The following is a 12,830-nucleotide window of genomic DNA, read 5'->3' on the forward strand; positions in this document are numbered from 1 at the left end:
TATCAGTATGGATTTTGTTCTTGGATTGCCTAAAACAGTGAAGGGGTATGATTCCATATTTGTTGTAGTGGATAGATTTTCTAAGATGGATCATTTTATACCATGTAAGAAGACATCAGATGCTGAGCATGTTGCTGAACTTTTCTTTAAAGAGATTGTGAGATTGCATGGATTGCCAAGAAGCATTATTTCAGATAGAGACAATAAGTTCATTGGTTATTTTTGGAAGACTTTGTGGAAGAAGATGAGTACTGAATTGAAGTTTAGTTCTACATTCCATCCACAGATAGATGGACAAACAGAGGTTGTGAATAGAAGCTTGGGTAATTTGATGAGATGTTTAGTTGGGAATAAACCGAGAAATTGGGAGATGGTATTGGCACAAGCTAAATTTGCATATAACAATTCTGCGAATAGGAGTACAGGGAAGACACCTTTTAAGATTATTACTGGAATGCATCCTAGAGGTATATCCGATTTGAGAGGTGTTGTTGGTGAAGAAAAGAAAAGTGTTGCAGGAGAAGAATTTGTTGACTTTATGGAGTCCTTGCATAAAGAAGTGAAGTTGAGGTTGGAACAAAGTAATCAAAAGTATAAGGAGAATGCTGATCAGTCTAGAAGACACCATGATTTTTAGGTTGGTGGTGAGGTGATGGTTCATCTAAAGAAAGGAAGATTCCCAGTTGGAACATATAGCAAGTTAAAGATGAAGAAATTTGGACCTTGTAAGATCCTGAAGAAGTTTGACAGTGGTAATGCTTATGAAGTTGAGTTACCTGATGACATGGATATATCTCCTATATTTAACATTGCTGATTTGTATAAGTATCATGAGTCAGAGGATGAAGTTGTTATACCAGATGATTATCCTAAGAAACAGATTGAGGAAGTTGAACAGATATTGGATCAGAGAGTTAGCAAGAGTACAAGAGGAAAATATTACTATGAATATTTGGAGAAGTGGAAGAACAGACCTATTGAAGATGCTTCATGGATTTCTCAATGTGAGTTGGATTCAGCTCAGGATTGGGACATCTCAAAGATTCAGGAGAATCATTTCTTCCAACCTCGATTGTCTGATGTAGGAGCATCCTGGGTTGCCTTGTTATCCTGCTCTTTTTTGCTTCTTTTGTAGTTGGTGCTGAGTTTAGGTGTCAAGTTACTGTAGCACTTTTCAGGTGCCGAGTTACTGTGGCACTATTCAAGTGCCGAGCTCCTGTCGCACTCTTCAGGTGCCAAGTTCCTGTTGCACTCTTTAGGTGCCGAGTTACTGTAGCACTCTTCAGGTGCTAAGCTCCTATCGTACTCTTCAGGTGTCGAGTTCATGTTGCACTCTTTAGGTGCTGAGTTACTATAACACTCTTCAGGTGTCGAGTTCCTGTCGCACTCTTCAGGTGCTGAGTTACTGTAGCACTCTTCAGGTGCCGAGTTACTCAGTGTATGCCGAGTGCCAATATTTGGACGTGATTTTTTCGAGCTGACTTGCGGGATTTATTTCATTCACAACATTTATGTTAAGATCTTTTCTTGGGATGAGTCCAGACTATTTTTGGGTCGGCCCTCCTCTTATGTAATGTTGTAGAATGTTCTGTAAGCCATTTTGGCGAGTATAAATAGAGAGTTTAGGCTTAGAAGCTAAGGAAGTTTTTTTGGAAGAGGGAAAGTTTGGAGGGAGCAGAACTGAAAGTGCAAATTTGCTGTTGGATCTTTGAATATGAATGTATTGTAATTGGCCAAAACCCATAAGGCCTCGCAGCTGGGCATGTATGAAGATATTTTGATGAATCAATAGAAGTATTTCCCTCTTCTCCTCCTTTGGTTGTTTTCCACTTGTGTTTGCTTCCATTGTGTTAACTCTTGCAAGGTGGTTTGGATAGCTGTGTGAGCCTTTGGCCCTGGTTATTCATCCTTTGCCTACGTCAAGATCACTCGCACATGCAAGGAAATAAGTAAGATAAGAAGACATATAGAAATTTTCTTTAGAGGCATATGAGTGTTTGAGTTGACTTCTTAAGGAACTGGATATCAACTCAACCACGTTTAGGAATTTTTTACTAGTTAGGACAATATCTATAAAATGAAACATCCACTCTTTGAAAACCAAAACATTGGCTGAACCGTTAGCTCAGTGTAATAAGATCATCAGGTCATGTGTATGGGGTTTCATATGATCCTTAGTAAGTATTTTGGGTATTCTTGAAAATCCCCCATAAAATGTTTCTATCCACTTCCTGGCCATTTGGTGATGACATTTTGAAGGGTTTTCTCGGTATTGAACCACGGACTTGGTAGGGATGAAACTAGCAAAGGTACTTTCTTGCAACTTCAAGATAGATGAGATGGTTTCTCTGGTAATAGACAACATGAGTTCCCCATCTTTATTTAGTATGAATTTTTGTTTTTGCATCATAATGGTCTACATAAAACTGGAGTAACTTTGGGCTTAGAAGAGTGAGAGGGAAAGCAACTTCTTCAAGAAGACCACTCATCAAGACTTCCAGGCATCCCTTAACTTCAGCTTGGTCTAGGAATTTTTCTTTTAATTTATCAATCTCAACTCCCATCAACTCAGTATCATAAATCACCAACTTTTTTCATTCAAGGCTAAAGACATTTCTTAAAAAATGGATTTCGGACTTCATTTTGACAGGAATTTTTTATTTCCAAAACCTCTCTCCTAGGAGGGAAAGAGATTTTTTAAACTCTCACCTATAATCTATAGAAAGAATTAGAACACTTCCCTTCTTTTCTAGCATCTCAGTTCTTAGTTTACCATGGAGTAGAATGAAAAGAAATAAGTTTTAGACTTGGTTTTTCAAAGAGGTTAGCATATAGGAGAAAATACTAGAAAATGATGGGGCTTTTATGGAAAGATTATTGCAGGCCAGTATGCACACTTCAAGGAGTTACATTACTCATTCATTAAATGCTTTCTTGAGGAAAGTGTCGTCACAATCATTATTATTCTCGTGACAACACAATTTAGCTCTCAAGTGAAAGATTTATCCTATTTTGCTTATGTTGTCATCTCACTGCTCATATCTAGTGATAATGACTCGGAGAAGATGCTTACATAATCATTATGACAACATTTCTCACATCTTAGGAACAACTGTCTTCTCAAACATCAATAACATACTGAGTGTTGATTCTTAGTGCCAAAACTACTTCAAACTACTTTGAACTAAGGTTCAGAGAGGTTCAAAATAATTCCAATGAAGCATTTGATAGGTCCCACTCACAAGATCAAAAGTTCATCTAGAAAGAAAAAATCTTTTGTTGAACTACTTTGAACTACTTTGAACCGAGGTTCAAAGAAGTTCAAAAGAACTTTCACAAGGATTTTGTAATGAGGTTCAAATCCTATGGCTAAGGTAGGACAATATATTGGGAGGGGGAATTCTACATACTTAAAAGTGAATTTTGGAAAGAGGAGGAAAATATAGGATTAACCATGACGACTCAAAAAGTAGGGCTAGTAGGGGCTCTAACTGGGGACTGCATATGTGGAGTGCACAGAGAACTTAAAATAGTGGGAACAAAAACTAACTAAAAGGGGAGAAACAAGAAACAAAAAGGTGAAGCGAAAAAAGAAAAATAAAATTTTATATATATACAAAGGGAAAGACACATGCAAACTACAACTTGAACAATTTTAGATCCTTCCCATGATAAGTAAAGGGAAAATTAGTACCATTCAAATAACTTAGGTGAAATGCATTTAAACCAATAACTTCTAAGATAACAAAGATGCCTTTCCATTAGGAATCAAACTTGCCATGTGCACCCTTTGATTCCCTTCTTCTATCCCATAGTAGAACTTCATCGCTTTTCATGAAGTTACAAGCTCTACCCTTCATGTCAAAGATATGCTTAACCTTCATCTGGTGTTCAGTAATGTGATCCACCAATTTATCCCTTTCTTCTTCAAGTTTATTCAAGTACATCACTCTCTTCTCTAAAGAGTGCTAAAAGAATGGATCTTCAATCATTAATTGAAACTTTGCAGCAAATAATTCCAGTGGTAAAGATACTTGCACTCCCACCCTATAAACCAACTCGAAAGGGGCCATGCAAATAGCTCTCTTTGGTGTGATTATGTTAGCCCATAATTCCTCATTAAGTGTCTTGTGTTAGTTTTGAACATTGTCACCCACTAATTTATTTATTATCATCACCAGGTTTTTGTTTTTCTATTTCGCCTGTCCATTACCTTAGGGAAAATAATTTGACGTATTGGGAAGAGATATACCATGTTCATAGTAGAACATCAAAATTTCTTTAGAAGAGAAATATATGGAATTATCTGCTACTATCTTCTGAGGGACCCCAAACTAAACAAAAAAAAAAATTCATTAGGAAATCACACACCACTTGAGAATTTTCTCTTTTTGTAGGGATTACCTCCACTCATTTAGTGAATTAATTAGTGGCCATCAAGATATAGACATGATCAGCATTGGATGGTGGATTCAATGGTCCTATAAAATCTATGCCCCACTGGTAGAAAGGCTCTTCTATTAGTATAGGCTTCAAAAGCAATGATGTGAGATGAGGACGACTAGTGAAAAGTCTACACTTCTCACAAATTTTGACGTACAAGTATGCATATTTGAACATGCCTAGCCAATAAAAAAAATTTATTGGAATCTTAAAGGCAATCACCATAGTAAAGAAATGTCCACCACACACATCTAAATGATATAGGTTTAATAATTTCTCCTATTGTTCACCATCCACACACCTTAGGAAAGTTCCATCGACACCTCTTTTGTACAATATACCCTATGAAATTATATACTTGGATGTCTTCAACCTAAGGTTGCATTTTTCTTTGTAATTCAAATCTTTTCAGCATTCACCATAGGTCAAATAGTATACCACATTAGCAAACCAAGGATCGATTGAGCTGACTAGTAACACTATGGGGACAACAGGTGTATCATCTTGTACAGGTTCCTTGTTTTCTACTATTAATTTGCACAATCCCTATCCTCTGACCAATTTAGTGGGTTTGATAGTGAGGTCATATTCTTGGTTTCTGGCCACCCATACAACTCTTTTTTTTACTCTGATCTCTTGCTAAGTCAACACACTTTTGACTACAATCTCTGATACATACAGAGTTGAATGGGAATGCAAAATATAATACCTGAATTATTTTAGTGCTTTCACCACAAAAAATCTATGCTTTTCCACCTAAGAGTAATTCAGCTTATGTTTTTTTAGGGGTATACTCATGAAGGAAAAATGAGCTTCTTCATCCCAATCATTTCATTGAGTCAAAATACCAGATAGGGTATGTTTCGAGGTGTAGAAATGTATGATAAAATCCTTCTTAAAATTGGGACTGACCAACATTGGGGCATTGGAAATGGCTATCTTGATGTCTTCAAAATCCCTCTTCCCTCTTTGAGACATTTGAATGATTTTTTCTTGCTTGTCATACTTAGCATGTGTCTTACTTTCTTTGAGAACTCGGGCACAAAGCTTCTCCAAAAAATTATTTGGCCAAAGAAAGATTTTAGATCACTTATGTTTGTAGGTAGGGATAACTGTTGAATAGCTTTAATTCTGTTGAGATCAATCCTTATCTCTTTCCTAGAAATGATATGTCCTAGGAGCTTACCTTCTTCTACAAAAAAAATTGATTTTTTAGGGTTTAAAGATATCCCATGTTGTCTACACCTATTTCACAGTACTTCAAAATCTCTCAAATAGTGTTTTCTCCTCTTAGAATAGATGGTTAAGTCATCTAGATATATCACAATAATTTTATCTTGTAGGTCTTTGAAAGAAGAGTTCATCGCCCTCTAGAATGTCGCCCTACATTAATCAACCGAAAATGCATTTTGTTGTAAGAATAAGTACCCCAAGAGTTAATAAAGAACATTTTGTGTTGATCCTCTTGAGATACACTTATTTGAGTGTACCCCAAGTAGTTGTCAACCATGGACATGACTTTGGATCCAACAACAAACTATAGTACATGCTCAATTTTAGGGAGTGCATAATTATCTTTTAAACTAGCCTAATTGAGATTCCTGAAATCCAGTCAAATCCTTATTTTACCATTCTTCTTCCTTATAGGTACAATGTCTTCTACCCACATTGAATGATGAATAGGATAGATAATTCTAGCCTTCAACATCTTTTCCACCTCTTTCAATATGGCCTCTAAAATTTTGGGATTCTAATTCCTGATTTTTTGCCGATAGGGAGTTGCCTCAGGGTTCAAAAATATATGGTGTCTAAACTCGTCATTCCTAAAAAAAATTAAATCTTCATACCCCCAAGAAAAGACATCTTTTTATTTTACTGACAACTTTTCTAGATGGTTTTTCTGTTTCAGAGCAGGTTCTCCTGATCGAGATCCATCTAGGATAACCCTCATTACCAATATTAATTTTATCATACTCTTTAAAAACTTCATTATGGGCTACATCCCTTTTAATGGAATTGTCATCTCTCCGTTGGAAAAGTTGTTCAAGGGAAACCAATCCTTTTGGGATTTTGTTTCCTTTCAATTGAATCACTTTACTAGATTCACTTAGCTCTTGATCTACTATTTTTCCTTCTTTCTCTAAACCTTCAAAAAAAATATCAGCAAAATTTTGAACACATCCAATAAAGTCTTTTAGTTGTGAATCACTATCAAAAACTTGCCATTGATCCACACAATCTAGTACACTTGCCATATAAATCATTTATATTATAAAAGTATTATTCTTAAAATAAGGATGTGGTAGGAGCAATGAATTAGAGACTGCCTAGGAGTTAGCTCTAGTATTTTGAGATCAAGGAACAAACTCGATTGAGAAAGCATCAAAAAACTCTAATTCATACTAAACCAAGTTCCTATAATGCTTTAATCTATTATTTTTGACAAAGAATTGATTTCTTACATGTTCCACGATCAGCTTAGCATCACCCCTTGCTATCAACCTCTTTATTCCTTTAGCTTTGACCTCTTACAATCCCAACAAGAGGGCTTCATATTCCACTATATTATTTGTCTTTTTCAAATCTACTTTGAAAGAAGAAGGGATCAATTCTCTTGAAAGGGAAATCAGAACTACCCTAGTGCCAGATCCTCAGTTGGAATAACTATCATCAAACTCCATTGTCCATAGTTCCATTGGCTTAGAATCAATAGTTTTCTCAGGTGGACTATTAGGAAGAATCACATAGTTTCCAAATTGGCACTCTTCGTATGATATTTGATCTTTAAGATTATCTGAAGGTACCATGATATATTTGTTTTTCACTTCTGGTTCCAATTTTATCTTCTTTTTAGCCATAGGGATAAATGCTTCAGACCAATCCATTTTAATTTCTCCCCCCATGTCCTTGGAGAAAGTTTTGTTCAACAAAATTCCATAGCTAGCAAGGATATCAGCCACTAAAATTGTTAATTTTAACCTCTTTTCTGGGTAGGCAACAAGGATAGCTTGTACATCCTTAACTTTTCCCATAAGGGGTACTTTCTTTTCGTCCATGGAGTAGCAACACCCAAAGATTTTTGTGAGAGAGAGGCTAACAGATTTGGAAGTAGGAGAACACATAATATTACCAGAAGCTCTTGAATCAATAATATAGTTGTTAAGCTTCTACCCATTTAACAACAAGGAGATGTAAAAAGTGTTAGTCTTCCTTCTATTTCATTTTCCATGACATGGGTACAAGGTCTGACATTAGGTTCTTGCAGAGTGCCCTCTGATACAAAAGTGGGTTTCTTGGAGGCCGTTGGGACTTTAGTGGTATGGGATTCAGTGAACTAAGCATTCAAAAGAGGTTCCCTTTTAACATACTAAACTAATTTATCTAGTTCTTTTGGTTTCATTCTCAGGTATTCAATTGGGGAAATAGAAATGGTGGAAGATTTACATAATTCAACGATGTCAAAGGAAGAAGAACTAATGGTTAATTTTGTTCTAGATAGAGTTTTGAAGTTTGCAACTTTAGTATGTGGATTGGAATCATTATGCACTAGCTATTTTCCTTTAGAGCCTACATTGGCAGCATTAGTACCTATGTTAAATTCATGGTTTCTCTGATTTTGAGTGAGAATAGTACATGCAAGATCTTGCAATGTTACCAAAATATCTCCTCCTCTCTCTATGTCAGACTCATATTCCAAGAAATAGGAACCATAATATTTAGATTCAGCTCCATTTCTCTCCATTGGTTGCTCTCCAACAATGACATCTCTTGTTGTGTTGATTTGAATGTACCTCATCCAATCAAGACATGTTTGACCATCATGGTCTATGGTTAAGTGAAAGGAACAAATGGTTTCTTTAGGAACCTCCTCGATTTGTAGTCTTTGTTGAGGTGCAGTTAGGAAAGGAGTCTTTCCATGACTTGGATGATGTTGTCTTTGACTAGCATCTTGATATGGTGACTGGTAAGGGGTGCCAACTTTATTTTTTTGTCTTTTGAACATAGTCATATCATTCATCAACCTTTGCATTAAAGGGTTTGTAGGGGTAGACATAGAGGTAGGTCCAAATGATTGTACTTCTCTTTTCCATTTTCTTGTTGTGATTAGGGCATCCTCTAGTTGAATGGCTTGTCTCTAAGCTATGGTTATATCAGCTATTGCATCCTTTAGCAAATGAAAACTTACATCAGGTAGAATGACATTCACAAAGAAAATCTTTTGGTTCTCGCCATTTAGTCTGAAGGCAACAAGGATTCTTTGTAACAATCTATTGAATTTGGCCATGAACTCTCTCATAGGTTCATGGATTTTTTTCTTTAACTGACTTAATTGAAGTAGTAAAAAGCATTCATTATCAGGAGTTTTAAACCTAGTTTCAAAATTTGTTTTCATATCATCCCAACTAGCTATTAAATGCTGAGAAAAATGATTGAACCAGTCAACAACTATATTGAGGAGCATATGAACAAAAAGTCTCACTGCTAGCTCCTGAGTAGGTACACTAGTAACACTGCATGCTATATGAAAAGTACTCAGATGATCATCTTTAGAAAATTTTCCATCACCACTAAATTTTGGTAAAATCTTAGTTGCACCTTTGGGTAAAGTGGTAGGATTTACCGCAAGATTTAGAGGTCCTATATTTTGTCCCCAAGGTTGATTAACCGCCATATTGGGAAGCTTAAAATTCAATGGCTGGATATTAATATAAGAACGGATCAAAGTTCTTGGTGGAAGGAGGGATTGTACAAGCAATGAGGTAGGAGAAAATTTAGGAGGAGAACTAGGTCTTCTACAAGATTTGGTCCTCTTCTTTCTTGCAGTGTTAAAATCAAGGAGAAAATTCAAGTTTTTCAAAGGTTCAAAATTTTCATCCTAAAATTAAGTCATCCTGCATATCCAAAAAACCTAAATCTAGTTGCAAGATAAGAAAGACACCATTATCTGGTAGAACTATTGTGGTCCATTAATGACTTGGAGGGCTTAATCCTCTTTTCTAGAGACTCCCCAGTAGAGTCACCAAATTTTTTTTGGTGAATAGATTGTTTTCCCTCTAAAAGTTGAATAACTTAATCTATGCCTAAGGTAGGAAATCAATAATTCTCATAACAATTGAGTAAATATTATATTAATTGTGTCCCTCTAAATTTTAAAAGGTACAACTCTCTTTGATGATTATTAGTGAATTTAAATTAACAATAAAATTACATATTGTACCTCTGCACCCAAGAGTATGTGAGAGATCCTTAAGCACTTTTTGGTAAAAGTGAATACACATATTTATTTTATTGCTAATGTAAATTCATTGATAATCCATCAAAGGGAGTTGTACCTTTTAAAATTCAGAGGGAAATGGTTAATAGAATGTTTACCCAATTGTTGTGAGCATTATTGATTTCCTACCTTATGCATAGATCAAGTTATTCAACTTTTAGAGGGAAAACAAGCTATTCATCAAGACAATGCTACCTATTAAATATCTTTTTACCTTTTTTCTCCATTTTTATTTATTTATTTTTTATTATTTTCTTCTAATTTTTGTCACTTTCTCTCTCCATATATATATATATATATATATATATTTAAATTTTTTTCATTTAATTTAATATTTTTATGTCCCCCCATATTTTCTAATGCAAGATACTCCTGCATCAAAATCTAAAAGGCCAACTTTGGAGTGCGTATCTGGTGAAAGGTAGGAGGGGATAGAATCCACTCCCAAGGTACCCTCTTTGGAGTTACACACAAAAGCTGACACTATTAGAGTAAATCATTTATTTAATTTCATTTATTAAGTGTGCTTAAATCCCTTCTTAAGATTTCACTTTATGTGCCTTTTGCACTCTCATTTAATAACTGATTAGTAATTATTAAATAACATTTACCTTTTAGGTTACCCTTTTTGGTTTTCAATCTCCTTCTATAAGGATAGATTGTTTGTAATTATCTTATATGTTTCTCATTTCTAAGAATACAATTTGTATATTTTCATAGCAAAACCCTTGCCTCCTCTTGTCTTTTTCTTCTCTGTGACAGGTTTTTACATGTAGGTACTCTTTGGGATTTGTAGATTTGTATTGCTCAAATCCTTTATGCTATTAGAGCCAAAACTGGTGTAGCTTGTTTGGTATTTGGAGAAAAAGGAGAATGAGGGTTTGACATAACAAATCTAGAGTTTTTTGGGTATTTTTTGTGAAAATGGGTGGTCTCTAATTTTTAGAGTACTTTAAGGCCAAACAGACCTCACAATTTGATTTAGAAGGCATCAAAACCCCCTTTTTCATATAAATTTCATCCATTTTGGAAAGCATTGATTTGGACGGCAGACCAAATTTTACTAATAGGGTCATACGACCTCTTGAATGCATTAGAATGTGATTTTTCAGAATAAAAATTAAAAAAACTTGAAAAATGGCTTGTAGAGCCATTTTCTACCTTGATCACAATTTTTGATGTCAATAAAATCATTGCTGACTTCACAAAATTCTTTTTTGGTCTACTGTTGATCACTATCGCTGTTAAATTTTTTCTGGCTGTAGGATACTACAAGCCACCACTGAGATACCCTGCCACAAGTAGTAGTATCATCTTCCCCCACCTGAATGCCGCTATGGGACCACTTTTAAGTGGTGTATTTTTTTAATATATATTTTGAAAAATATATATCTATTTTAATGCATTTTCAAGGGCCTTGTCTTCTTTTTACAATATCTTGAGAATACGGGGGCATTTTTTTGTTTCAAAAGAAGTAATGAAAATATGTTCTGAGACAGAGATGATGGATCAGGTATTTTTATTCCAATTTGGTACCTATTATTACACTTGAGGTCTATTGATGACTTGTATCTTTTGGGGGCCATAACTTCTTTGTTATAGCTCCACTTTTCGATCTGAAAAAAGAATTAGAAAACTCTTCTCAAGTACTTTCCAGATTATCTTTCATTTCACTAGTATTTTGTACTAGGTGTTTGTGATTCATTTTTAAAGCTTCTTTCTCTGCTCTCATTTCAACATTCCTTCTAGTAGCTTGGGTTCAATTTTTTGCATTGTGTGGGGTGTTTTGTCATATTGTTTCTATTATTTACTTATGTAAACTAGAACCACATTAAAAAAAATTCAACACCTTCTAAAACAATGGCCGAGACCTCTTGTTGTCTAGAACTTTTGACCCCTCATAATTATCTCACTTGGAAGACCTCAATGACTCGGCTTCTTTAGTGAAAAGGGTTGTATTCTTGTTTAGATGTCATGTAGCCAATTTTTTAGAGGCCTTATGAGGTCATGCAAAATAGGAACAAGATGGATGAGGCAATACAATTGATTTCTTTATAGGTATCAAATATTCTATAGTTTCATTTGGATGGGTACAATACTCTTCTAGCTATGTGGACCAAGCTTAATGGCTTGTTTGGTACTATTAATGAATTTAGAGAACTTTAGATTGAGGTAGATCTTACCTCTCTTGCACTAGATTCTTTTTTGACCATTGATGACTTCTTGATGAAGTTTAATAAATAGAGATCTTTGTTGCAGGGTCATGGAAAGGCCAAGACTGACACTGAGTGCATTTATTTGATTCTTTCTACGCTTTGAGAAAACTTTCAGATGTTTGCTTCTACCTTCTATTCCACCAAAGATGCTTTTGAAAATAGATTTTCTATGCTTAATTTTGAGGTATTTTATGATCACTTGACTAGAAATTAGTCAAAGCTTACATAGTTGGATACTATGACTAGTTCTAAGGCAAAGGCATTGGTAGCTCAAACATCTACATGAAAGCCGAAGCAAAAACCAAAGCATAAGTAAAATCTAGTAGGAAGTGAGAGTTCTCCAAGCCTACTACCAAATTAGATGCTTGGAAGCCCTCTCAGAAGGTTAATCTTCCAAGTTTGGTGAGTCTTCCTCTAAGACTAAGAAGTACATAGGTGATCTTTACAGTTTTTGTGGCAAGGAAGGACATCCAGTTTCCAGGTGCTGGAAACATCTTGAGGCATTAGAGGAGGCCATGCAACATTATAGTATTGCTTCTTTGAAGCCTCCACCTCCTCCTATAGGCAAAGGACATGCTCTTTTTGCATGATCATTGTCTTCTACAACTCCTTGGATTCTTGATTCTTGATGTTCACATCATATGATGCACTCACTTGATTTGGTTACCTCACTTTCTTAGAGTGTTACTACATAGATTGCAGTTGGTGATTCTTCTAAGCTTTCAGTCACAAGTTTAGGAACAATCTCTTTAGAAAGTGGTTAATTACAGGATGTTCTTTTGGTTCTAGCTATAATCACCCAAAATTGGCCTCACAATCTCAAATTGCTAAATTTATCGCTTATATTAATAAAATCAAACAAAATTAGATAATCATCAAATTTCATCTAGCTCATG

This window comes from Cupressus sempervirens, chromosome 11 (genome assembly GCF_028749045.1).
Source record: "Cupressus sempervirens isolate cs-2001-9-10 chromosome 11, ASM2874904v1, whole genome shotgun sequence".
NCBI lineage: Eukaryota > Viridiplantae > Streptophyta > Pinopsida > Cupressales > Cupressaceae > Cupressus > Cupressus sempervirens.